At 32.2% G+C, this 25,510-nt stretch overlaps 1 pseudogene; it reads right to left on the bottom strand.

The window, feature by feature from the left end:
• Positions 1 to 512: 512 nt before the first annotated feature.
• On the bottom strand, positions 513 to 24,670 carry LOC149560575 (peroxidase 5-like; annotated as a pseudogene).
• Positions 24,671 to 25,510: the final 840 nt, after the last annotated feature.

Here is a 25,510-nt window from a genome sequence, read left to right as displayed (position 1 = left end):
TTTGACATCTATTCTTCTATATATAGTACACATGGTTCTAACCAACTAGAAAGAAGTTTCTTTTGTCTTTAGTTTCTATTTAGATAAGAATAATATATAATATATGTCATATTTTAGTGTTTATGTCTCGTTTTTCACTAGCACTATGAGATATTTTACTCTTCAATTTGAATGACCAAATGAAGTGAAGTAGTCATATCCTGAGATCATCATTATATTGACTTTTTTCCGTACTTCAATCTCAGTTTGATTTTATAATAATATTATTAATAATTACAAGGTCAATATTACTAAAGGAGGTTCAAAATGTGAAATATGCTTTTTACTCTATGAACCAATAACCTTTGATAATTTTTAAAAAATTATTTATTTCATTCTCATAAAATACAAGTTGTAAATGCCCTTTATGGGGATGGAACGTTAACCGCACAGCCTAAATTCTTTTGAAACGGACTAAAAGAATATAAAATGATTCGATCAAATTAATACGGAAGATCGACAACAATACGTAGTCACAAGACGACGCGGCAGTTCTTTCTTATTTCACCGTTCGATCCTGTCAACACATCAATGTCCTCCATCTTCACCATGGATTCACCAAATTATTACGCCAACTAGGTGGACTCACCACGTTGTTCGTGACCATATTGCGAGTTGAAGGAGTCGAAAATAAGGTTTGATCGGATGTTAATAATCCACGGTTTTTGTAAAGTTGTGTATAATATCTGTTGTCCAGCCGAGTCGGTGTAGTTTCCTCCAATGCGACAGTTGGGTCAGGAATATCAGCATTTGGGTAAGTCACCTGCAGTCGCCTCGCTAGTTGAGTGTCCAGAGTGGGGTCCTGAGCACCCGTCTTGTTGAAGTTGTATAGCCAGTCGCGGAACGAGGAGCAATGGGATACACCAACAGAGTGTGCACCTGCACAAAAATGTAGTCATAAGTATCTTTTATATTAACTACGAAATGGCTTCAACAAAGAAATGTTTTCAAGTAAGCAACAGAGTAATTTTAATGATACCCACCTGAAAGAGTTACCATGTCCTCCTGTGATAGACCTTTCTTCTCAAATATATCGGTTAACTGTTGGGCGTTGAAAGTCGGAGGTGGTAAATTTTCTATGATATCATCTTCTTTAGAGATCCTTCCGTCTTTCCGTCCGGCTAGGACTCGCCAATTCATGTTACCTGCCTGCAGACATCAAGAAACCCACAATCAGAAGAGGCTGAGAAATGTCTATACAAGTTGATCCGATTTAGTAGAGATTTATAGGGTTATAACAGAGGCAATGGCAGAGAGATTCTAACATTGTATGCACTATCTCGTGCTGCAAATGCGAGGATGTCTGCACATGAAACAACTTGAGGGCACTTGGCCTCAATTTCTCGTTTTGCTTCATCTATCGCCTCAAACCCTCGAAGGCTCGGAAAATTCGCAGGTGACTGAGTCTAACAGAATTGAACCATCACAACCCTGTAAACACCACCTTAACATGTAAGCTAAATCATTCCATACATTTCTAATCTTAATGTCATACAAATGAAAAGATCTCTAAGGAGTGATATGCTTACCCTAACAAAGCAGTCGTGGAAATGCATTCTAATTAGAGGAGCTGCTAAAGTAGGATCTTGTTTTAGGGCGTTGGAGACTGTTCTCCTTACAATAGATTCGGCCTGTGGACATTTATGGCGGTAATAACCCACCCGCAGGCCATTTGGATTCGCATAGACTGAATACGAGTATGACAACATCCAGAGGAACCCTAGAATCAGCAAGGACTTCGACGTATACATTTTTTCAGCTGTGATCACTGCCTCCGGCCTTAGCAATATGATAAGAATTTAAAATTAGCTATTGTTGGAGTTGGCTTATAAGCAATGATTTGCGGAGATGCTCTTCTAAGCAGTTTTGAAGGGTCGGGCTGTGCTTATGATTGCTTGAATCGACGTAGTCTACTAAGAATGAGTTGCCTAAGCCGGGGTTGACAGAGTCTATCTATTTAAATAAAATCTGCAGCCTTTGACACAACAAACCCAACGCGCAAATTCGTTTATTGCATTCGCTTTCAAAGATACCTTGTTAGCGATTAATTGTTGACCTTGAAACCTTCCTTTATATATATAATTAGTTCCAGCCGTGACAATTAAAATTATGTATAATGGCTATAGAATCCCTGAGACTAATTCAACTGGGAACAAATCAAAATGCATTAAATGGCACTGAATCTTTATTCTCATTGCATTATAATATTTTTTAAAGGGATTAAATATGGCGAATGGCTGACTAGTTTACGACAGTGATACGCAATCATGTTTACATTATAACTCATGAAATCTATGAACCGTACGAACCAGTAAATGTCAAAGCTTCGGCAGGTGCGCGTATGCCTTACGCGGAAATAGTAGTGTGAAACTCGCGAATGCAAACTCATTTGTGTATCATATCTTGGCGAATCATGCAAGCAAATCTTACTGTTTATATTTATTTAATAGTTTAGTGTTTATAGACAAAAGAATATTTCTTATTTCTATATACTAGCATATCTAAAATTTTGTATAAAATAAGCCGTCGAGATATATAATTAGGTGATGTTAATATTAGTATTACGGTTGACTTGTAGTTTAAGATATATACGGTGTATAAAAAATTAAATTATAATATATATAGTATTTCAATAAAAATATATGTTAGTTCAGAGTTTAGAAAGTACTAAACATTTCAAAAAAAAATACAATTAAGGCAAACTTTTTAACCCTACATTAAATGTTTTAATATTTATTGATCATTAAAAATGATGTTACTCTTCTTAAAAATATCATTTTGATATGAAACTATGGAAAATAAATAAATAAATTAGTCATTGGCCATTTTTTGGAAATAATGCATTGTAATTAGTATTGAAAATCAAATTTTATAATTTTTTAAGTTTATATTATGATTCTCTCACCTACTCTTTCAAATAATAAATAAATTCAATTCATATTTAATTATTGCCCATACTATGTGCAATATAGAGCAACACAAATGCTAAACATATTTCAAAAAGAAAATTTAGAATTATTTTGTTTTTAAAGAAATAATAGGATGATTGGTTACCATGCTCTTTTTATTTGTGTGTACATTATTTGTATTTATTTATTTAATATTTTATCACTTTATAATATAGTCATTATCACTTCATAAAACTGTCAACGAATGTCAATTTTTTTTTAAATGTCAAAATTTTTACATTGATGAATGCTTCCAATGTAGAAAGCCTCTAGGCTTAATTAATTAAAATAATTTATAAAGATCAAAAGTATCTTATAATGTTAATATAAGGAGATTTTATAATAGTAAAATATAACATAATACATTTTCAAAAAAAAAATTCATCGGTAAATGACCAAAGCCTTGATTATATTTATTAATAAAAATTGATAACTTACAATAGCATTTTTCCATTCAAATAGACATTGGTAGAAAAGAACAGAGAAGAAAACCTCTAGTCTAGCCTGAGACCAAAGTCCTTTATTATTAAATCATAAAAGGGGCATATCCTAGTCAAATTGTTTCATATTTTATGTTTACAAAAGAGGAGATTGTAATACAAATTAATACGATTTTTGGGATACTAAAATGCCACTAAGACCAATTAAGTTGAGCCATTCTAGAATTTGTACTTTAAACCCTTCCATTACTAAGCTAAGCGCTCAACCCTGCCTTCTTAACTTTACAATCAGATTGGTTAATTATGGAACTGCATACATCTTTTTAAGTATTAGATCCTTGGAAAAAAATAGTTATTACTTTTTCTTTTAATTATTTGAACTATTTCCTACAATACTCAAAAAGGCATATGTCATAATAATTATTTTTATTCCTTTACTAACAGAATCCTTTAAACATCGAAATTATTAACATTGAATGCCTACCAAGTAGTACCTTTAACGTTGTATTTTAAAAGATGATTTTTAACTTTTCATTACTGTACTATGTTATATTAGTTCAATATGCCCATTAAAATTCCTTTAATATTCAAGTACCAAAACAAAAACCTACATTCCTTTGAAAATCCAAATGAGTTAGTCTCAATTTGCCGTAAAGACATAGACAACACCTTTGGCTAATCTCAAAAAGAATCATTAGAACTTAAATATAATTAAATGAATACATTACTACTTAAATACCAATTAGCACTTTTGACCTCAACACCTTAGACCCAAATGCCATTCTTAAAATTCTATCATTTGAGTTGACCTAGATTCTAAATCCTAACCTGAAAGATACTTCTATCTAACAGGCTTGATCATTGAGACAATTAGTTTTAATACTACATTAATTTTACTTAAAAGAAATGACTAAATTATTACCTTTGCCTATTGCAATATTGCTCCCTTCTTCAATACTAAAATAAAACTTACCGACTTATCTAAATGAATAATTCCGCTACTTTATAAACTAAATCCATAATGTTATCAATAAGAGTATTAGAAACATTTAAAATTTAAAATTATGATGTTATCTATAATTAACCTTTTTATACTAAGCTAAATTTGAATTCTAAGAGCCTATTACCATTCCTATGGAGATCAAAAACCATTGTAGTACCTAAGCTGCCTCTCATAAGCCACATGATAGAATTTCAACAAAAATGACAAACGCCTCATAATAATACTAGAAGGCAACCAAATACAAAACAAGGCTGGCTCAAATGCCATTAATGCCCTCCAAGCCCTCAAAAACCCAGATCCTTTGCCCATTATACCTTTCTCAAGCATCCAAAAATCGAGATGAGACAATATAGAAATCCAAACCAGAAAATCCCTACAAATTAAGGGTTTTAAAGCTAAAAGCTCTACTGAGTGTACAAACTCATTTCACCGTAATGCTAGATAGTTTGAGTAGAATCTATAATCTATAATTAGAAAACAAAATACCATACTAGTATTTACATAACAGTTCTACAAAGACTACAACATATAAAGTATATATATCAAACTTATAATAGAGAAAGAAACTTGATACCATGTAGACTTGAAGCCACCAAAAGAGTAAAAGACATCAAGCCATTATTATAAACTCTAAAGACAACCATACCTTAGGCTAATCGAGAACAACATATGTAGCTAAGACTAGCCATGATTGTAAAGAAATTTGAACCCTAAACTAAATTACTTTGCTATGATGCCGAGAATACTCTTGAATTATCATTATGATACCATCAAACATGGTTAGTCATCTACCAATAATGTAACTAGAGCTAAATGAAACCTTTACAAATTAACTAAAAATAGATAAGGAAACCATGCATCATATCGATAAACTTAGGATTGCCATTAGTACTGTAAATATCACTTATATATTCATGATTGAGATGATTACATTTAACATTTAGTACTTTTTAGCAAAAGATCGCATCTTTGACCCTACTCTAGATACCATACAAAGAGCAAATTATGAACCAAACTATTACAACAAGACCCTTGAAAGGTTGGAAAATGTCTAAACAACACTATACATATATTATCTACACGGTACTAAAGATATGAGACCACTAATACTGATAACCTGGTAAGAAAGCCTCAAAATTCCTACTATAGGAGTGAACAAGATCAACTTTAGCTAGCAACATAGACCAGAGCATGCATAGGTATTTCACAAAGCTAGAGTTGTCTGACTTTGGCTAAGAACCATTATTTCTTCCAAAACACCATGATTACTTCTACAATGTCATTAGGGTTTTTTGACTGGAAATGGGGGCGCGGGGGGAGGATTCAAAGGAGAACCTCTGCCTACTAGACTTCTCAACATTAGGTGTGCAAAAGTCTAGTGCCTCCAAGTTACCTAAACCAACCCTCATATATATATATATATATATATATATATATATAGGCATTAAACATACACAAGTAATTTTTGAGCCAACCAATACTGTTATCCACCTTAATTCTATGCCATCTAAGAAGAAATTGTAGACATGATTTTATCTTCAACCATTCCTTATTGAAGGCTACCGGGTCCTTGATCACCAGTGAAGGCCACTTTGGTATGTTTGCTATGGCAAGACTCCTTGGTGGATAGTCCATGTACATTTCCAGAAGGGGCACTTGTAAATCCTCATCCAAGCTCATGACCACTTCAATCACGCCATGACACCAAGTGGAATCAAATATATTCAAACACAGTCTTATCATGTCCCATTTGTTAATCCATGCTCTTGCCATGTACCCAATGAAGATACCTATTATGTCACTATTTATCCTCTAGGTGCAGTCATAATTGAAAACTCCTTCTCTTATTGCCCTATTCACAGTGATGCATGTCATTCCATCAACCAACCTCAACACTCTATTCCACCTTTCCAGTTTGATATTGCTGTAGAATGCCATAATGCAGTTCTTAGAGGTGTGAGAGACATAGATGAAGGTATCCATTTTGAAAACTCCAAATGTGGTGTCAAATCATGACAAAACTTCTACAAAAGGGCAAAATGGATACTCCTTGAACACTTTGGAAGTTCCTCGATACTTACTCTACTTTTTGAGAGGCTAGATGTCACTTAATAAATAATCATGTTACAAAAAGTCCTCAAAATATACCTACAAAGTGATTAATGATGCAACCATACTACAACTACTAATGATGAAGTGGATCAAAATAAAGTTCCTAGCATAAAACACTTCAAAGCTAGTGTCTAATTAAAATCCTTGTGATATGTTAAGAAGATATATTTATGAAGTAAAATGACTTACACCTATACCTGCTAACCAAGCTTACAAACCATCAATTGGAGACTTAATATATTCAAGCTAATATATTGCTATACCCTAGATCCTAATATATTACTCTACCCTTTATCCTTGGATAGAGACCTACCCCACACTATCCTTGAAAAGAATTATAATATGATTAAAAGAGCCACACCTTATAAGAGTGAAACTAAGAGTTAAAATAAAAAGTATAGTTGGACATATTTATAGCTCATCTTTGATGGCCAAAGAATTAATGCTATTAGCTCCCTTATTAGCTAAATAATCTACCTTTTGATTACCTTCTCAGAAAATATGACATATCAAGATGTCTACAAACCAATCTAGAAGCCTAAGAACTTCTTCTAGCTTAGAGTTAAGAATCCAATTCGGGGTAGCACATTTCCTTATCATGTTTAGAACAATTTTTGAATCACCTTCAATGATGATATTTGTTAATCCTAACTTTTGACAGAGTTTTAGACATTTTTCTAGTGCTTCTAGCTCTGCCAGGTTGTTGGAAGTAGGGTTAATAGACATGGCTTTTTTCATGATCCATTTACTTGTATCATCATTAGTGATATAGCCAATACCTATCGTTCTTGGGTTGCCTCTTCTAGCTCCATTAAAATTAAGTTTAGCATATCCTTTTAGAGGTGGAGACCATTTGCACCTTTCACTTGCCTCCTTACTTTTCTTAAAATAGATGAGAGGAGGATTAATCAAGTTTGGTCGGTTCTTTTTCATCTAACCATCCCAAATAGAGAAGGATCCTTCTTCTTTTCTAGAATTTCTAAGATGGGAGTTGGCAATTTCAACTATACTAGCTTCAATTTTTGATATTAACTCTTCTAACTTCAACTCTGAGTCACGAAAAATCTATTTGTTCCTTTCTTTCCAAACTTCACACACAAGGATAGAAGGGAAAATATTCCAAAGTTTATTGTAAATTCCTCTAACCATGTTGGTAAGTCATCCTTTATGGAGATCAATAAATGATTTCGAAAAAGGCGAAGACCATCCTAACATATGCCTAAGCCACTCCCAGCATGCTTGGGAAAAAGGACAACTGTATAATAGATGATATGAATCCCCATTGTTCTTCTTATGTAAGACACATCTAGAAGGACCTTCAAAGCCTAATTTATGAAATTTCTCTGCCGTTAGAATCCTATTTTGAAATGCTATCCATAAGAAAAATCCTACCTTTGGCAGGCACATAGAGTCCCAATAGAGTTCAAGTGAAATTTCCACTTCAACCCATCTTTGTGAATGTATTAATGCTTTGTGTCCATTTTTCATGCTATACTTACTGTCATTCGAGGCTGCCCAAATAAGTTTGTAATTTCTCTCAAGCTGCTTAACTTTCCTATCTTGTGTTATCTCTTCATATGACTTAATAGTAGCTAGATCCACTTCTATACCCTCTAAAGGTTTCCAAATCCATTTGGAAGTTCATTCCAAAATGATCTTTGTCTTGTAGTTACTAAATTTACTTCCCCAAAGGTTGACTAATTTTTCTTTGAGATCTATGGGGAAGAATTATCATCTATTGGTCGGTGTCCATCCCAAGAATCCTCCCAGAATAAATCATCATCCCCCTTATCAACATCCCAAGTGAGGTACTTTATGATGAGAGGATGACACTTAATCATAAAATTCCAACTTTTAGACCTTTAGGAAGGGTTTTCATTCCAAAATTTGAAAGTGGAGCATACTAAGATACTTATTATACATAATCTTAGCACACTTATGATGTCTTTCCTCAAAGAGATGCCAAATCAATTTAGCCCTTAGTGCTTCATTTCACCATTGTAAATTCTTAATTCCTAACCCTCCCATTTCCTTAGGTTTGCAAATATTTTCCCATTTTATGAGGGCCACTTTTTTATCTTCCTCATAATCATTCCAAAGGAAATTTTTGAGTTTCACCTCAAAATTGTGAAGAAGGTTCTTGGAAAGAGGGAGGCAGGAATTAGGGTAGGTAGGAATTTTCCTTCAGTAACTGAGTGAGCTCGGTTAAGACTCATCTTCTAAAGACTTTTCTTCAATGCTCAAGTGAACTCGGTAGGCACTATCTTCTGAACTAGGAAAACACAAGAAGGCTTGGTAGACACAAAAAATTGTCTTGACTTCCTGAGTGAGCTTGGAATACAGTGACTAATAATGATATGATATCTGTGTAACATCAAAGATAATACACAATTAATCAATTGTATCCAATAGTCATATCTATATGTATCATATTTTTTCTAGGATAGTTTAGTGGGAACTTTTTCAAACTCTGCATAAGGAGGTGTCCTTTTAATTTCAAAGGATTTTTTTCTACACTTGTGTTCACATCTATAAGAGTTGCACTCCTTCAAATATGTGGTGTGATAGAAATGAAAGTCTTGTTTCTATATTCCATAATTAATTGTCAATAGAATATATTGAGAATAGGTAGCATAGACAAATAATTTAATATTACAATTAAGTAGTGGGTGGATTCATTGTAGAGAGAGATGTCTTATTTTTCTATCTCTACTATTGGAATTTGTAAATAGGACACAATATACTAAGAGGGGGGGTGAGATATATCAAGATATTAAACTTTTGACTTCAAAATCAATTTCATTAATTCACACCTAATTTATCTAATATAATAGATCCGTCATTAAAATTGTAATGCTAAAACATAAATGAAATATATCACATCCATAAAATATTTCAACACATAACATAATGATTTGGTTATCTAGAAACACTTCAAGATGAAGGTGAAATTGGAGTGGGGATGAAAGCCACAAATCTTCACTATTACAATGATAAAATTAACCTATTAGGGTTACAATATTTGATCATAAGATATGATCTACCTTGTGAGGGGTCTTCCCTGCTAAAAGCTTAAGAAACTATTAGGTCTCATCTTGTTAAAGGATTTTACACTCTCAATAAAGTAAGGAAACTATTAGGAGGTTTACATACTTATGTTAAAACCACTTCGTTAAGAGATTTACCCTATCTCAATTAATAATAATTGATTCAGTACCTAACCCTTGGTTGTAAGCTAATCATAGGTCTCCTCTTTGCTATATCTTTGATGTGATCTCCTAATTTGATAACTCTATTCAGTCCTTCACTCAATTAGGATATTAAAATTTTGACTTCAAAATCAATTTCATTAATTCGCATCTAATTCATCTCATATAGTAGATCTACCATTAAAACTATAATGCAAAAACATAAATGATATACATCACATCTACAAAATATTTCAACACATAATACAATGATTTGGTTATCTAGAAACACTTCAAGATGAAGGCCAATTTGTGGTGGGGATGAAACCTACAAATCTTCACTATTGCAACAATAAAGTTAACTTGTTAGTATTACAATGTTTGATCATAAGATATGATCTAATCTATGAGGAGACTTCCCTATTAAAAGCTTTAGAAACTATTAGGTCTCACCTTCTAAAAGGCTTTTACACTCACAATAAAGTAACGAATCTGTTAGGAAGTTTGCATAGGTCTATTAAAACTACTCTATCAAGAGATTTACACTATCTCAATTAATAATAATTGATTCAGTACCTGACCCTTGGCTGTAAGCTGATCTTAGGTCTCCTCTTTGATATATCTCTAATTTGATCTCCTAATTTGATAACTCTATTTGGTCCTTCACTATTGTGATTTCTCTCTCTCTCTCTCTCTCTCTCTCTCTCTCTCTCTCTCTCTCTCTCTCCCTCTCTCTCTCTCTCTCACACACACACACACACACACTTTCAAACTTTATCTTCACTCATTTGCATGCACATACACTTAGTCATACCTTTCTTGATATATGTATATGCATTCATATCCACCCTTACTAATTCTAGAGTTAGAATCCTCCTTAAATAGATGTTCTATGAAGGTTCTAGATCTTGATCATTGACGATTTAAACTTCATTATATTTTTTATTTCTATCTCATTTTATTATTGTCTTTATTGCACACTTTGGGATCATTACCTTCTAAAATGATGTGTGGTCACCTTCTTAGCTATCTCTACAAATATTAAATATCATATAAACATTTTCCAAAATAGTTTACATATGTGTTTGGTCCATCACAAACTTAGATGTCAAAATTGAACAACTCAACACTTGAATTCTCTGATGCTTAGTCATGTATACTTCTTCATATTATCACTTGTCTTCTATATACCTATTTAGTCAACAATCAATGACTTGTCAACATCCATGGTCTCAACTATATTGCTTAGCTCATATATCTTCTTAGTTGCTACTGAATACTCAACAATCATTATTCTTCTCAGTATAAGCTTTGTAAGCTCAACCTTTACTAGATAATTTGGTCACAATGATGACCTTGCAATATTTCTTAGTAGATAACTAAGTGTTTGGAAACTAATAGACAACATAGGCTTAGAGATAAACAATATCCATCTTTGACATTAGTGGCAAAAACACTTTTTCATGAATAGTCATTTCTTTCTAAAATGAGTACTTCCCTTGAGATCATAGTTTGATCCTATGAAATCTAGAATATGAGATTTGATCTTTGATCTGCACAATTCATCTCCTTATCTTATTCCCTTATATCCCCATTTTATTCTTTCATGATCTATCCCCCTTGGTTTTGTCACTGATGGAACTGGGGGCTACTAGGGCTAACTAATAGTTGCCAAAGAATTGTTGATGACTTCTAACAATATTGCCATAGCCCTTATTCCATCTCTCCTTAAGTTGATCCAAATTTTGAAATTGAATTTCTAGCTCAGCAGCTAGATCAATAAATCCCACTCTATGTGAAAATTGTGTGCATTTCTTCAAAATATATTTGGCAATAGATACCACCTTCTGAATAATCTCTATATGTGGCAATAGCTATAGTTGAATTATTGTCAACTTATGCCTAATTTCTATGTCTTTAGCCATGAGCTCAGCTAACCTCTTTTGACTAAATGTCAAGGTAGTATATGAGGATAATTTTGAACTTGTGTTCTTGCCCAATACATTATATTTTCTGTTATGTCTATATTCAATAGCTCTAATGAATCGGTAGCATCTACTATAAGGAAATCAATATCACATAATTTCAAATATAATGAATTAATGGTTTACAAAATTGTTTCCAATTGTGTAACTAATGTAGAAATCTCAACCTATCTATGTAAAAGTTCTTCTAATACTTTATATAGCACTTTATGTTCCATTCTTCTTTCAAACTAATGTAATAATTTATCATTAGTCTAGATGTCATCTATCTGAATCTTATCAACTAAATAGACTAGCTGATCCAAATTTGCATGTTGATTACTCAAATATTTAAAATCAAATGCAAATATAAAGATATCTTTGACAATATATAATACCTTCCTTCTCGTCTTCTCTCTTCTCAACTATTCCTGCTTTGCCTTATGGCTTAACAAGGTTTGCAGTTCTTGCATTATCTCTAGAGTAATATTTTTCAAATGATACAGAGGTAATATGATGACCTCATCAAGGCTCACTAACTCATCATCCTCACTTGAATGAGTCCAATCTTGAGATCATAAAGGTGTATCACTTGGTAGTGATAATTGTAGTTGTTTCCCATTTTCACTTAATCTTGATCTTGATTGATGCACTTGTGTAAGAGTCACCTATTTCATAGGTGTCACAATTGAATATTCTACATCCTTTACGTGACGGGTGGACCCAAAATAATGGGTTACACTTTTTTGCCTAAACTGACACTCAACTATGAATTTTCAAGAAAACTTTCACATTCAGATGCGAATTGCCATTTAACGGTAAGGAATTTGAAGATGAAGTAAACTAGAGTCCTTTAGGATTTTCTATGCCGATTCTAAATATATTTTTAAATATTTTTTTTTAATTGATTTGATTGAATTAATTTTTCTCCCAAGAAAATTGCTATGTTATAAAAAACCTGAGAAAAAGCGACATTGTTTTTGACACACATAACTTTTTCTCTACAATAGATATCAGTATAATTATTTCGAATTTAGTTTTTAATATCCATACCAAAATTGCAAAGGTGATTTGATGTCTTTATCATTATTATTTCATATTTTATCAGAGTTTAAAGTTGACCTAACACTAATTTGGACATATATGGCTTTTGACACATGTAACTTATTATATATTTATCCAATTTCAAATTGTTTTTTTTTGATTGAAAGAGGACTCAAATACAGAGACCGTAGTTATTTTTCAGAATTTTTATTCTCTTATTTACTATTTTTCCATGAGCGTTCAATATATAGGTTTATTTTTTATAATGAACCTCTATTCAATTAACGTAAAAAAATGTATACTAAAAAAATTCAAAATTTATCAAATCCATATTCATTAGAAATCTCATTCTAAGTACTTGAGTCATGGAAAATCACATGTCTTTGGTGCTCCATTTGAAACGAGAAATTGAGCCTGGAAGCCATGAAAACAACTAAGAATGTTATGGGCTTTGTAAAAGCCATCTACTTTACTAGTTTCGATAGAAACTAACTTTCTATCGAAACTTTTTTAATACTTTCGATAGAAACTATTTTTAGTTAGTTTCTATCGAAACTAATAAGGCTGAGTTTTCATGTAAAAAATAGTTTCGATAGAAACTAAATAGTTTCTATAGAAACTATTTTTCAGTTTCTATCAAAACTAAAAAATAGTTTCTATAGAAACTATTTAGTTTCTATCGAAACTATTTAGTTTCTATCGAAACTATTTAGGATAAATTTTTTTTGCATAGTTAGTTTCGATCGAAACTACCATCAAAAGTAGTTTCGATAGAAACTTTTATAGTTTCTATCGAAACTAGATGATTACATTCTATCGAAAGTTTTTCGGCAAAAAATCCGACTTTCGCAATTTTGGAGGAATTTCTTCCTCCAAAAAAGTGTAACCCACTATTGTGGGTTCACCCACACTTGGAAATTGAATAGGACCTTGACTAGCATCTTTCTCTTTTTGTTTTTCTTCTTCTACTGATTTAGTGCATGTTTCTTTTTCACAATTTTCTTCCTTTTACAAAATTGGCATACAAGTAGTAGGTGTATATATAAGTAATGCTTTACCAAGTTCCTTGACACTTGTATTCTCTATAATTGATGTCATATGAATATCATTAGTCTTCTTAATTTCAAGGTTTGGATAATCTACAATCTGTAAGAAAATTGGGTTAGTATAGAGTTTTCTTGAATCTTTCATTAAACCTTGAATTTCCTCTTCTGTTAGTATATTTGGGTTTGGTGGATTGGTGTTAGTGTCATCTTCAATTGTGATAGCCTTTTTTGATTCACAGTGATTGACTAGTTGTTGAATCTCCTCAGTTAGCTTGGCCACTTGTTTCTTATAGTCATCTTCAAATTCTATTGCATCTCGGGCTTCCCTCACTTCCACAAATGGAGTAAGTAAACAAAATTCTTCTTTTGATATATGAATTCTATCTTGCTCAACTTCATGAGCTTTATATATATATATATATATATATATATATATATATATATATATATATATATATATATATATATATATATATATATATATATATATATATATGCCCTATCCCTCAGTATAAACTTCTTTACAAAACTTTTAACAGCTATAGACATATGAATCTTCCCTAAATCTATCATAGCTTTTGCTAGTGTTGTTTCTCTTATTTATTTCTCAGTGGATAATGCCAATTTCCACTTTGTATCTACTCATTTGTACAATCCCACTAGAAATCTAGATCCCAATTCCAAGGGTGTAAGTCTAAACTTTATCATCACATCAATCAAAGATCCTTCTTGAGCTTATCTTGATCAACATTATTCAAACAATCATAATAAATATATTTTAATCCCATAACACATTCTGATTCTCTTAATTTTTCATGCACTTAATCCATAGTCATTGTAGGGAGTATCTTCACTACTTGAAGTTTACTAAGTTCATTAGACTCAATCATCTAATCATATTCCTCCCCTTCTTATGCTACAACCTTTTTTCTCCTCAACTTTTCTTGTGTTGGGTTCTTTTGTATTCTCATCAGTTTCCTCTTCTTTCATGGACTTCCTATGATTTTCTTGACATGGGGTTGAGATTTCCTTTTCTTACTCATGATTACTTCATCCTTTGGCCTCTGAGGTGTCACCATTTCTTCCATATCCTTCTTTAGGGCAGCTTTCCCTTAGGGTCAATCACAACAACCTTCTTCTAGTTGGTAGCCTTAGGATTCACAACAACAAGTTCTTTTCCTTTTCCTTCTATGGCCTTTATAGGCTATCCAGACACTTCTCCTTCTTCCTTATTTCCACCCCTGGAAACATTTCTCTTTTTTTTCTTTCGTAATTTGGGTGTACCAGATTCAACAATTAGCTCAATAATTATAGTTTCGTATGTTTCAAATTGCTTGACACTTGCATCTATGTTCTCAAGTAAAAGTGGAGTAATTATTGTAGTGACCTAATCTATCTTTACTTTGTAGGGCATTGACCTTAGCCATGCTACCCTAGGTAAAACTATTTGAGCATATACAAAATTTGTATCTACAATAAAATATACTTCATCATAGTACTTATCTACAACTAACTTAGGGATGCTCATTATGTTCCTCATATGTACTTTGAATTCTTCAAAATAGTTGTTCATTATTGCTTCAAATTTTTCTCTAAATCTACTAATTAAATTACTAATCTACTCCATTGCTATTCAATTTCTATCCCAAGCAATTGTTTGAATGGTAGGAAAAGAATTTTGTTCATTGAAAATATACAAACCAATAGAGATCCAAACTTACAGTAGGTTTTCTTCTCTTTCCTCATTGCCTCTAAATTCTTTGTAAGTTGGTAAAGTTGTAGCTCAACGAGATCATAGGAATGATCATTCTTCACAATTTTGTAGCCCAAATCCACTGCTACACAAGGTACACTATTCAACTTGCTAGATTGATAAAAAAAAAATTGCAATCATAGGAACAACAAATTTAACTAATGGGTCCTCAATTCCATCAATTGACATACCACAATCATTCCACTTCTCCTTGGTTAGATTTTTAGTTTCATTCTTTGTTGCACTTCTTATACTCTTCGGCTGATCCAAGGTAGGGTACCCAATTACCTTGTGAATGATATCCTTGTTTATTTTGATCAGCCCACCTGCTAGCCATATTTTCATGTCATGAATGTGCTAAGCAGAATCTTTATCCATTCAACCTTAAAAACATTTGGAAAATCTAGGGCATAGGTAAGCCCTTTCTCAGCAACGATCATGTATTCATCCTTCAAAATTCCATTAACACATAGCTTATCATAAAGTTCTCTAATATCAAAATCTCTAATTTCCTGTACTTTGCATTGATAATAAGATCTTAAATGTTGAATAGTCAAGACTTTGGGTGGAATTAATGATGAAGCTCTAATTTCATCAACAATATTTTGAAGTTTACCAAATTTTTGAAGTTGGGTGGAGGACTTTGATCATTTCTCTTGATTTGTACATCATTTTCCTTCATCATTTCACTTCCAAATGTCATTTTGAACTAGGGTTTAGAACAAAACCTTTTGTAATATCTCCGCTAAATATTTAACTTAGCACTAAGAATAATACTTACTTTATTTCACAAGCTCATTGGTAAACTGTCGAGATTCTTTTGGATTTGATAACTAAAATTACTTCGATCTCCTTAAAATCTTCTTGTAAACTCTTTGATTGTTTGGTATTTGAAAATGAATGTCCACATTTGATAAAATTTTCATTCTAGGTCTGTAATTAATATTCTCATACTTGTTTGGTGTATGATAGCTAACTTAGTCTTCATTTCAACTTTGTCAGGGTTACTCACTTGGTCATAACTAATTCATTCAGTCAACATATTATGTACCTTGATCACTCATTCTATAATGTAAATCTCTATCAATATAGACTCTACCATTGATATTTAGTACTTTATGATTATTCTTTTTCTTTCAGTTCTTAATGCATCTTTACTTATGGAGATATAGACTTTTAAAACTTCTATTAGGAACTAATATAAAATATAACATTTAAATATATAGTTCATGTATACCTTCTTTATTTAGTGAGATGTGGTGTGATCACCTATTTCATTAGATTAGGTGATCAAAGTTTTTCCTTCTCTATTGCTTCCAACTTCCACTATCTTCATCCATATTTTCTTTCTTTTAGTTTTTTATTTCCATTACATGGTGCTCTAGTGATGGTGTTCTAGTTTTGTAGTTTCTACTGATAGGTCCAGCTTTGAGATAATTGAAACATACTATCTCTCCATTCAGATATTTCTTGTAATTTCCTATGGAGTGTGTTTTGATGCAATTCTTTGGAATGTGTCCATATTCTCCATAGTAGTGACAACAATACCATGTATTGTTATCCCAATTGTATGAATTCCCTTTCCTTGCTATATGAGTTTGTTTTTTAGGCATCTAATTTGACTTTTTCTTGAATCTACACTCATGAGCTCTATGTCCTTTTTTTTGATATTTGTAACAATGAGCTTGGAATTTAGATATGTTTTTGGCTGGGTCATTGTATTTTGATCTGCATTCATGTGTTTGAAGTCTATTTTTCTTGCAATTAAAATAGTTAGTAGGTAGTTTAGGTTCAAGAGTTTTCTTACCTTTTTTCTTCTACAAATGTTGGTTGTGTGACCAATTTTCCCATAGTAATGACATGTGGGTTTGCCTTTGGTTTTTGCATTCCTTTGTTCTCCACTTTTGGATGATTCTCCTTTAGTAGATGAACATTGTTTGTTTTGTCCAAGTCCAGAGGTGTCTTTTATTTTTGGTAACCTCAACATTTCTTCAAAGTGTTTGATTGCTTCATTTGGTTTATTCAATCTCTCCATGAGTTCTTTTCATGCCTTAACTCACTTTTTTGTTGCTCAATTTTTAACCTTAGATTTGTGATCTCCAAATCCTTTCTATTTTCTTCTTTATTATTAATTACTAGTTGATTTATCATATCTAGCTGATTATTTGTAATCTTTTATACTTCAAATGATCTCTCTTCAAGTGTACTATCCATCTATCTTTTGTCTTCTTCTTCCATGAGCTTGTCTTCCATTGCTTTCTTCTTTTATTTGATTTCTTCACATAGTGTAACCGATTGAATTTCTTGTTCTATCTTGAGATCTTTTGCATCCTTTTCTAGGGTACTATTCTTCTCTAGAAATTATGTCAATACTTCATCATTACTACAAGTCTTTTCACTATCAAGAACTCCTTCTATGTCAATTTCTTTGTACTGTGTATCATTTTATTGAATAGCTATCTCTTTCCTTGGTTTTAGGGTTCACCATAACTCTTCTTTCCCTTCTTCCAGTTTTTGTATGATTTGGATTTCAATCATTTGGTTCTAAATATTTTTTCCCATCTTATACACTTTCATATCCATAATCTGGTCCTCTCGAATTGTTATGCTTCTTGATAAGAGATTTGTGCTTTGATACTAATTGTTGGAATGAGTAAATGGAAAATAAGATACCAAGAGGGTGAGGGGTAGGCGGGGGGGGGGGGGGGGGGGGGGGGAGGGTGGGGGGGTTGAATTAGGATCTTAAAATTTTGACTTCAAAATCAATTTCATAAATTCACACCTAATTAATTTCATATAATAGACCTACCATTAAAAATATAATGTTGAAACATAAATGAAATACATCACATCCATAGAATATTTCAATACATTACACAATGATTTGGTTACATGAATGAAATTCAAGATGAATGTAAAACTAGGGTGGGGATGAAACCCATAAATCTTCATTTTTGCAATAATAAAGTTAGCCTGTTAGGGTTACAATTTTAATAATAAGATATATAATCTATCCTTTGAGGGGTTTTCCCTATTAAAATATTAAGAGACTAGTAGGTTCACTTTGTTAAATGATTTTACACTTATAGTGAAGTAAGGACTCTATTAGGAGGTTTACATAGACCTGTTAAAACCACTATGTTAAGAGATTTATCCTCTCTCAATTAATAATAAAAAATTTAGTACACAACCCTTAGTTCTCTCTAGAATTTTATCTCAACTTCCTCTTTTCTCTATATATTTGATCTGACTTTTATTTTGATAACTTTGTTCAGTCCCTCATTGCTTTGATTGCTCGGTATCTGATCTGCTTTCAAAAATTGTCTTCATTCCTTCACGTGCACATGTTCTTGAAGTAATACCTTCCTTCATATATGCATATGCATTCATAAAGTCTTACTAATTCAAGGGTTAGAATCCTCCTTAAATAGAGGTTCTAGAAAGGTTCTAGATCTTGATCGATGGTTTACAGTTCATTATCTTTATCCATTTCTATCTTATTTTCTGATTGGTCAGATTGCATGCTTTGGGATCATTACATTCTAAAATAATGTGGGATCACCTTCTTAGTTGGCTCTACAAATACTACATATCATATAAAACTTGGCCAAAATGGTTTACATATATGTGTTTGTGCTATCACAAACTTATATGTCATAACAGAACTACTTGGCACTTGAATGCTCAAATGCTCAGTCATATATACTTCTTCAAGTTGTCACTTGACTTATATATACCTTCTGGCTTGTAAATCAATGACTTTTCAATATGCTCAATGTTAACTATATTTCTTAGCGCGTACATCTGCTCGATCGCTACTGAATACTCAAATGCTATCACAAACTTATATGTCATAACAGAACTACTTGGCACTTGAATGCTCAAATGCTCGGTCATATATACTTCTTCCAGTTGTCACTTGACTTATATATACCTTCTGGCTTGGAAATCAATGACTTGTCAATATGCTCAATGTAAACTATATTGCTCAGCACGTACATCTTCTCGATCGCTACTGAATACTCTGCAATCATTATCCTACTCAATATAAGCTTTCTATAGTTGGTCTTTAAATAGATAACATGGTCGCAATGATGACCTTCTAATCTTTCCTAGTAGATGACTAAGTGTTTGGACACTAATAGAAAACACAAACTTAGAGATCAACACTCTACTAGGAAAAGATGAAACACGTAGAGATTAAATAATCTATATTGAAATATTACATCCTATAGAAGATGATAAGGGATACATTACAATCAACATTTTGAAATGAATAATGAAAAATTTTCATTAGCGATAAAATGAAAACATGTGTGAATCCCATATAATGATCGTTCTTAATAAATCATTCCTTTAGGATACATAATCTTATGCACATAATGCACTTACAAATCTAGTTGAACATTTAATAATACATCTTAAGTGTGAATTATAAGCATGCGATTACTATTATAAGTATAGTGATACAAAAATATAGCAATGTAACACCTCAATAGGGAACTTGAGAGAAATTAACCTAGTACTTGTTACTAGTTTTATAGAATAATTTACTTCTTTTTAAGAGCTAACATAACAAAAATGATAACAAAACATAATTAATATGATCAATATATTTTATACATATAAACACAATTCATAGAAAGATTATATTCTTCAAGGGTTCCACAACATAGAATCACAAATGTTTTAATTAATTATTTTGTTTAATCAAAAGCATAAATTCTAACATGAATAAATGAATATAAAGTATATTATCACATATGTATATTCATAGATACAACTGAAACCCATCACCTAGTTACCCAAAATACTACCATCCACTACAAAAGTCACATGATATGTAGTAATAATCTATATATAAATTATATTATAAAATATCATAAGTATCACAATTGATACAAAGATACATGATACATGATGTAGTATGCTACATGTAAAAGATAAGAACAAGTCTCCAACAATGAGAAAGAAGGAAGTATAACTTCTACAAGGATCATCTAGCACTGATACAAGTGCCTTAAACTATCAAATATTAGTAAAATAACTACCACTCAATTAGATAGAACCACAGGTCCAATCCCACAATGCTAAAGAGATAATGTTAGATAATGCTCAGTCCCACTCAAATAAAAATCTAGAAGAAAAAAATAGAAACCTAGTGAGAATTTAGGAAAGTTTTCTATCTGTAGTGGAAAATCAAAATATGTAAAAACCATAAGATGCATATGGTGCAGTGTCATGATATGAGTCAACTCTATGGTTATCATAGAAGACCCAATGAAACTTGATGTCCTAAGGACTCTATGAGAACTAGTATCCTCTCATACATACATGGTTACCAACTATGCCATATCAAGTTGAATCAAGCAGAGATAATCTTCTCCCACTCTCATCCTAGCTTGTGTTAGCACTCAAGTCATGGGTGAGGAAAACCATTATTTTATTAGTTTATTTTAAACCCCATTTAAGATGTTATGTTATCACTTATTAACTTACAATGAATTACACTAGTGACCACTTAAGGGCCTCAACCCCCATTGCATGTCACATCCCATATATATACCTAGATAACTTGTCCAAATGCTCCCAAAATGGAAAATAAAGAAGACAAAACCAAAATCAGAAATGTCTTCTCATAAATAATCAAGTCAAAATAATAATTTTAGAAAAAATTGTATATTAGTAGATATCATATCATCATATATAAGAATCCAAACTACCCATTGCATTATGTACATGTCTCAAAAAAATCAAATGTCACATATAAATGATTTCAATATCACAATACCAATGATCATGAAAAAATGAATATCTCTCTCTCTCTCTCCAACAAAAGTTTAAAACATAAATAAATATCATCATCCATATCTCAGAACAGTAACAAGAAACAAGATGACCAAGAAAATTTTTAATAAAACACCAGTCATTACCTTTTATGGTCAACTAACAATAATAAATTAAAATGTGAAGAAACTCATAGATACACCTCAAACCCATAGATGGTTTGATCATGAAAAATAAATGGCTATGATATTTCATTATCTAAGCCAAAATAGTTAAGCACGTGAAATCATAAAAAATGTTCAAAGTCTTAAAGACAAAATCTATACCAAGGGAAAAGCCTTACCTATACATATAATTAATGAAAAAGAAAACAAATGTGATGTAAAGTGTACATATGATTTTTTTTTTAATTCTTGATAATTTTGACTATATAACTTTATCGAGCTATTAATTTGTGAGATCTTATATCATTAATAGCTTAATTAATAACATATATACATATCAATAGATGACATATGAATATTGATTATAGTTTTAGAATCCTAAATAAAGTTGTTTTTAAGTCCAATGTTAAAATATAACTCTTATTTATTTCATAATACAATTATAGATAACTCAAGGTCAAATTATAATTTAGTTAGATTATTTATAAATCCACCCATAATATCAAGTAATCATAACTAAGTTATTATATACTACTCCACCATAACTCGACTTAATATATGACTAGATTAGATTAACTTATTTCTTAACTATAATGGTGACATGAACCAAATGTAGGTCAACAAAATTTCTCTACCAGTTTATTGTAGCTCTAGTTTTCACTCACTTGTGTGAGCCCTCTATGGCTAGTTTTAGGGAGTTTGGTCTTATACTCGCTAATCTAGGTCTACTCTTTAAGATGATATCCCCAGACCTAGAGTTGGATTAGGCCTCCATAAGGGATAACTTCTTGGAGGCTAATAGTATTGTAATTTTTTTTATTGCCTATAGTTTGGAGGATGGAAATGGAATGGTTCTTAGGTAATCCAATTTTGTGGGTATTAATTGTAAGGGTGAAGGTATCTTGACGAAGGCAAGATGGAAGGAGGATTTTGAGGGTCATCAATTTGAGGGAGTTGAGAACATACAACACCTAATTCACATGGTATGGACAACCCTAAAATAGACATCCTTGATGGAAATATGGATTAGATTACCTCAAAAGTGAAATTGACACTTTTGGGGAGATTTATGACTTCTAGACCAACCATTGAAAAGGTGAGGTGGTGGGTTCTTGTATGAGAGAAGCTAAAGTGAAGCATAGGGGTGTCTTCAATGCTTGAGAGGTTTTCCTTTTCACATTTATAGTGGATATGACCTTGATAAAAAAAAAGGACATGGTACTATGGTAAGAACAATCTTTCCCTCTAAAAGGGGAGGCTAGTTTTGACCCTTTATGGAACTTAATTATATTTCCCCTATTTGTGTTAGGTTACTTGGTCTTCTATTTATTTTCTAGAATGAGAACATTTTTAGAAGTATTGGGAATCACTCTAGATACTTTGTCTCAATGGATATTATTTGTTTGTGAAAATAAGGCTGATTTATGATCACTTCTGTATGAACATTGCTAACAAAAAAATGAAATCCCTAACTTTATCTCCTTGAATTCTAAGTGGGGAAAATGGAAAAAGACTCTAATGTATGAAAGTTCTTCTCTTTTATATTGAATGTGTGCAAAACATGGTCATATAATTTCAAATAGTAGGGCTCCAAATAACTAAAGGAGCAAATTTCTTCCACCCTTAGCATGGCTTCTCATTTGTTAGAAAAGGACATCATAAAGATAGATACCTAGGATATAAGTGTAGAAGGCTCGGTGGATGTAGAGGATGAAATGGAATAAGAGAGGGAATATGTAGGAGATGAAAGTATTATTGTTGCATGTGCTAAAAGTTAATTCTTGTGGGCACTATTAGGGAATAGGATATTCCCCAAATCTTGGGTTTCTCAAAAAATTTGTTTGATGCCCCTTCAAGGTGAAACATACTTTTATAGGAGGTGTTAAAACCTGAAAAAAGGAAATGCCAATACTATCTATTGATGAGAATAAATTGGGAATCAAATGGGGAGATGCGGTGTTGGTTCACATGGGGAAGATAGTGAGAATATATTCTAAAACAAATAAGGAATTGGTCGTAAAAGATAATAGAACAAGGAACATGGATAAAATGTGCAAGTATGAACCAGGCGCCATGACTATTCTAGAATGATGGGTGAAACGACCCACAAGGAAATGGAGGAAATAAAAAGGAAAATGTGAGGTTTGAAGCAAGAGTAGGAAGACCTATAGACAATTTTTGCGGATGAAACAAGTAGATAACCAGGACTCATTTATTCATTTTCATCAAATACAAATTATAAATGTCTGCCGAGGACGGAGCGTGAACACCCCAACCTTTATTGGTTTGAAAGAGAATAAAGAATATTTTCTGAAATAAAACAGATGATCTACCTGAATCTATCGTCACAAGACGACGCGGCAGTTCTTTCGTATTTCCCCGTCCGATCCTGTCAACACATCAATGTTCCTCATCTTCACCATGGATTAACCAAATTTGCTACGCCAATTAGATGGATACACCATGTTATTCATGACCATATTGCGAGTAGGAGTTGAGAGTAAGGTTTGATCCGATGTTAATAATCCCCGCTTTTTGTAGAGCTGAGTATAATATCTGTTGTCTAGCCCAGATGGGGTAGTCTCGTCCAAAGCTACCTTTGGATCGGGAGTATCAGAATTTGAGCATGTCACCTTCAATCGCCTCGCCAGTTGAGCGTCCAAAGTGGGGTCCTGAGCAACCGTGTTGTTGAAGTTGTATAGCCGGTCACGGAACGAGGAGCAATGGGATACACCGATGGAGTGTGTACCTACAGAAAAATGTACTCATTAAGTATCTTCTATATTAACTATTAAATGACACAAAAAAAATATGCTTTCATCTAAGCCACAGAGAAATCATAATCATAACTTTAGTGGTACCCACCTGAAAGAGTTATTATATCTTCCTGTGATAGACCTTTCTTCTCAAATCTATCGGTTAACTGTTGGGCGTCGAAAGAGGGAGGTGGTAAATTTCCTATGATATCATCTTCTTTAGAGATCCTTCCGTCTTTTCGTCCGGCTGGGACTCGCCAATTCAGTTTACCTGCCTGAAAACATCAAGAAGTCCACAATCAGAAGAGGTTGAGAGACTTCTATACAAGTTGACCTGATTTAATGGAAGAGATTACTGTTATAACAGAGGCGATGGGGGAGGGATTCTAACATGGATAAAGGGTGCAAGTATGACCCAGGCTCCATTACTATTCTAGAATGACGGGTGAAACAACCAAAGAGGAAACCAAGAGGGAAATAAAAAGGAAGATGTGGGGTTTGAAGTAGACAACTTTTGTGGATGAAAAAACAGATAACCAAAATTGATTTATTCATTTTCATCAAATACAAGTTATAAATGTCTAGTAAGGAGGGAGCGTGAACACCCCAACCTTTATTGTATATCATGTCATGATGAAACATTCAAGCACATCTTATTGATTTTAGTATATTCCTATATATAAAATTCAACCATTCTTAATAGATTAACCTTAATCTTATGTAATTAGTTGTCAGCCAAAATACTTCTAGAAAGTTTTAAAAACTAGCATTTGCACTAGTGCAAGAATTAAGCTAATAGTTTTATATATTTTACGTAATATCATTGAAACTTAATATCAATGGTTTGGTAAAAAACAAACTTTATATGTAAATACATGTTAACATATGTATTTCAAGCTCACCTTACCACAAGCATCCAATCCAAAATCTATTACACCTCTATTCTTGATTATTTTCTTAAATACATTCCTTTTCAAACTTAACTCTATAAAATCTCTAAAAAAATTCTATCATGATTTATTCCACCTCAATCTATGTGTTCTCATATTAGTACTTCTTATAGGCTAAGTACTATTGTGACACATTTTGAATTCCTTGCATTAACGAGTTATTAAATAAGCTCTAAATTTAGTTTTTTCATAAAATAGATGACAATTTTAAAACTTTATTTTTTTCAATATTAAATTTCTATGTTTTGATTGGTTGGCTGAATTGGGCTCTTATATGCCAATTTATGAATCTTCACATTTATTATTATTATTAAAT

The sequence above is a fragment of the Cupressus sempervirens genome, chromosome 4 (assembly GCF_028749045.1).
Source record: "Cupressus sempervirens isolate cs-2001-9-10 chromosome 4, ASM2874904v1, whole genome shotgun sequence".
Lineage (NCBI taxonomy): Eukaryota > Viridiplantae > Streptophyta > Pinopsida > Cupressales > Cupressaceae > Cupressus > Cupressus sempervirens.
The sequence above is the reverse complement of the archived record's forward strand: the minus strand, read 5'-3'. Positions and strand labels throughout refer to the sequence as shown.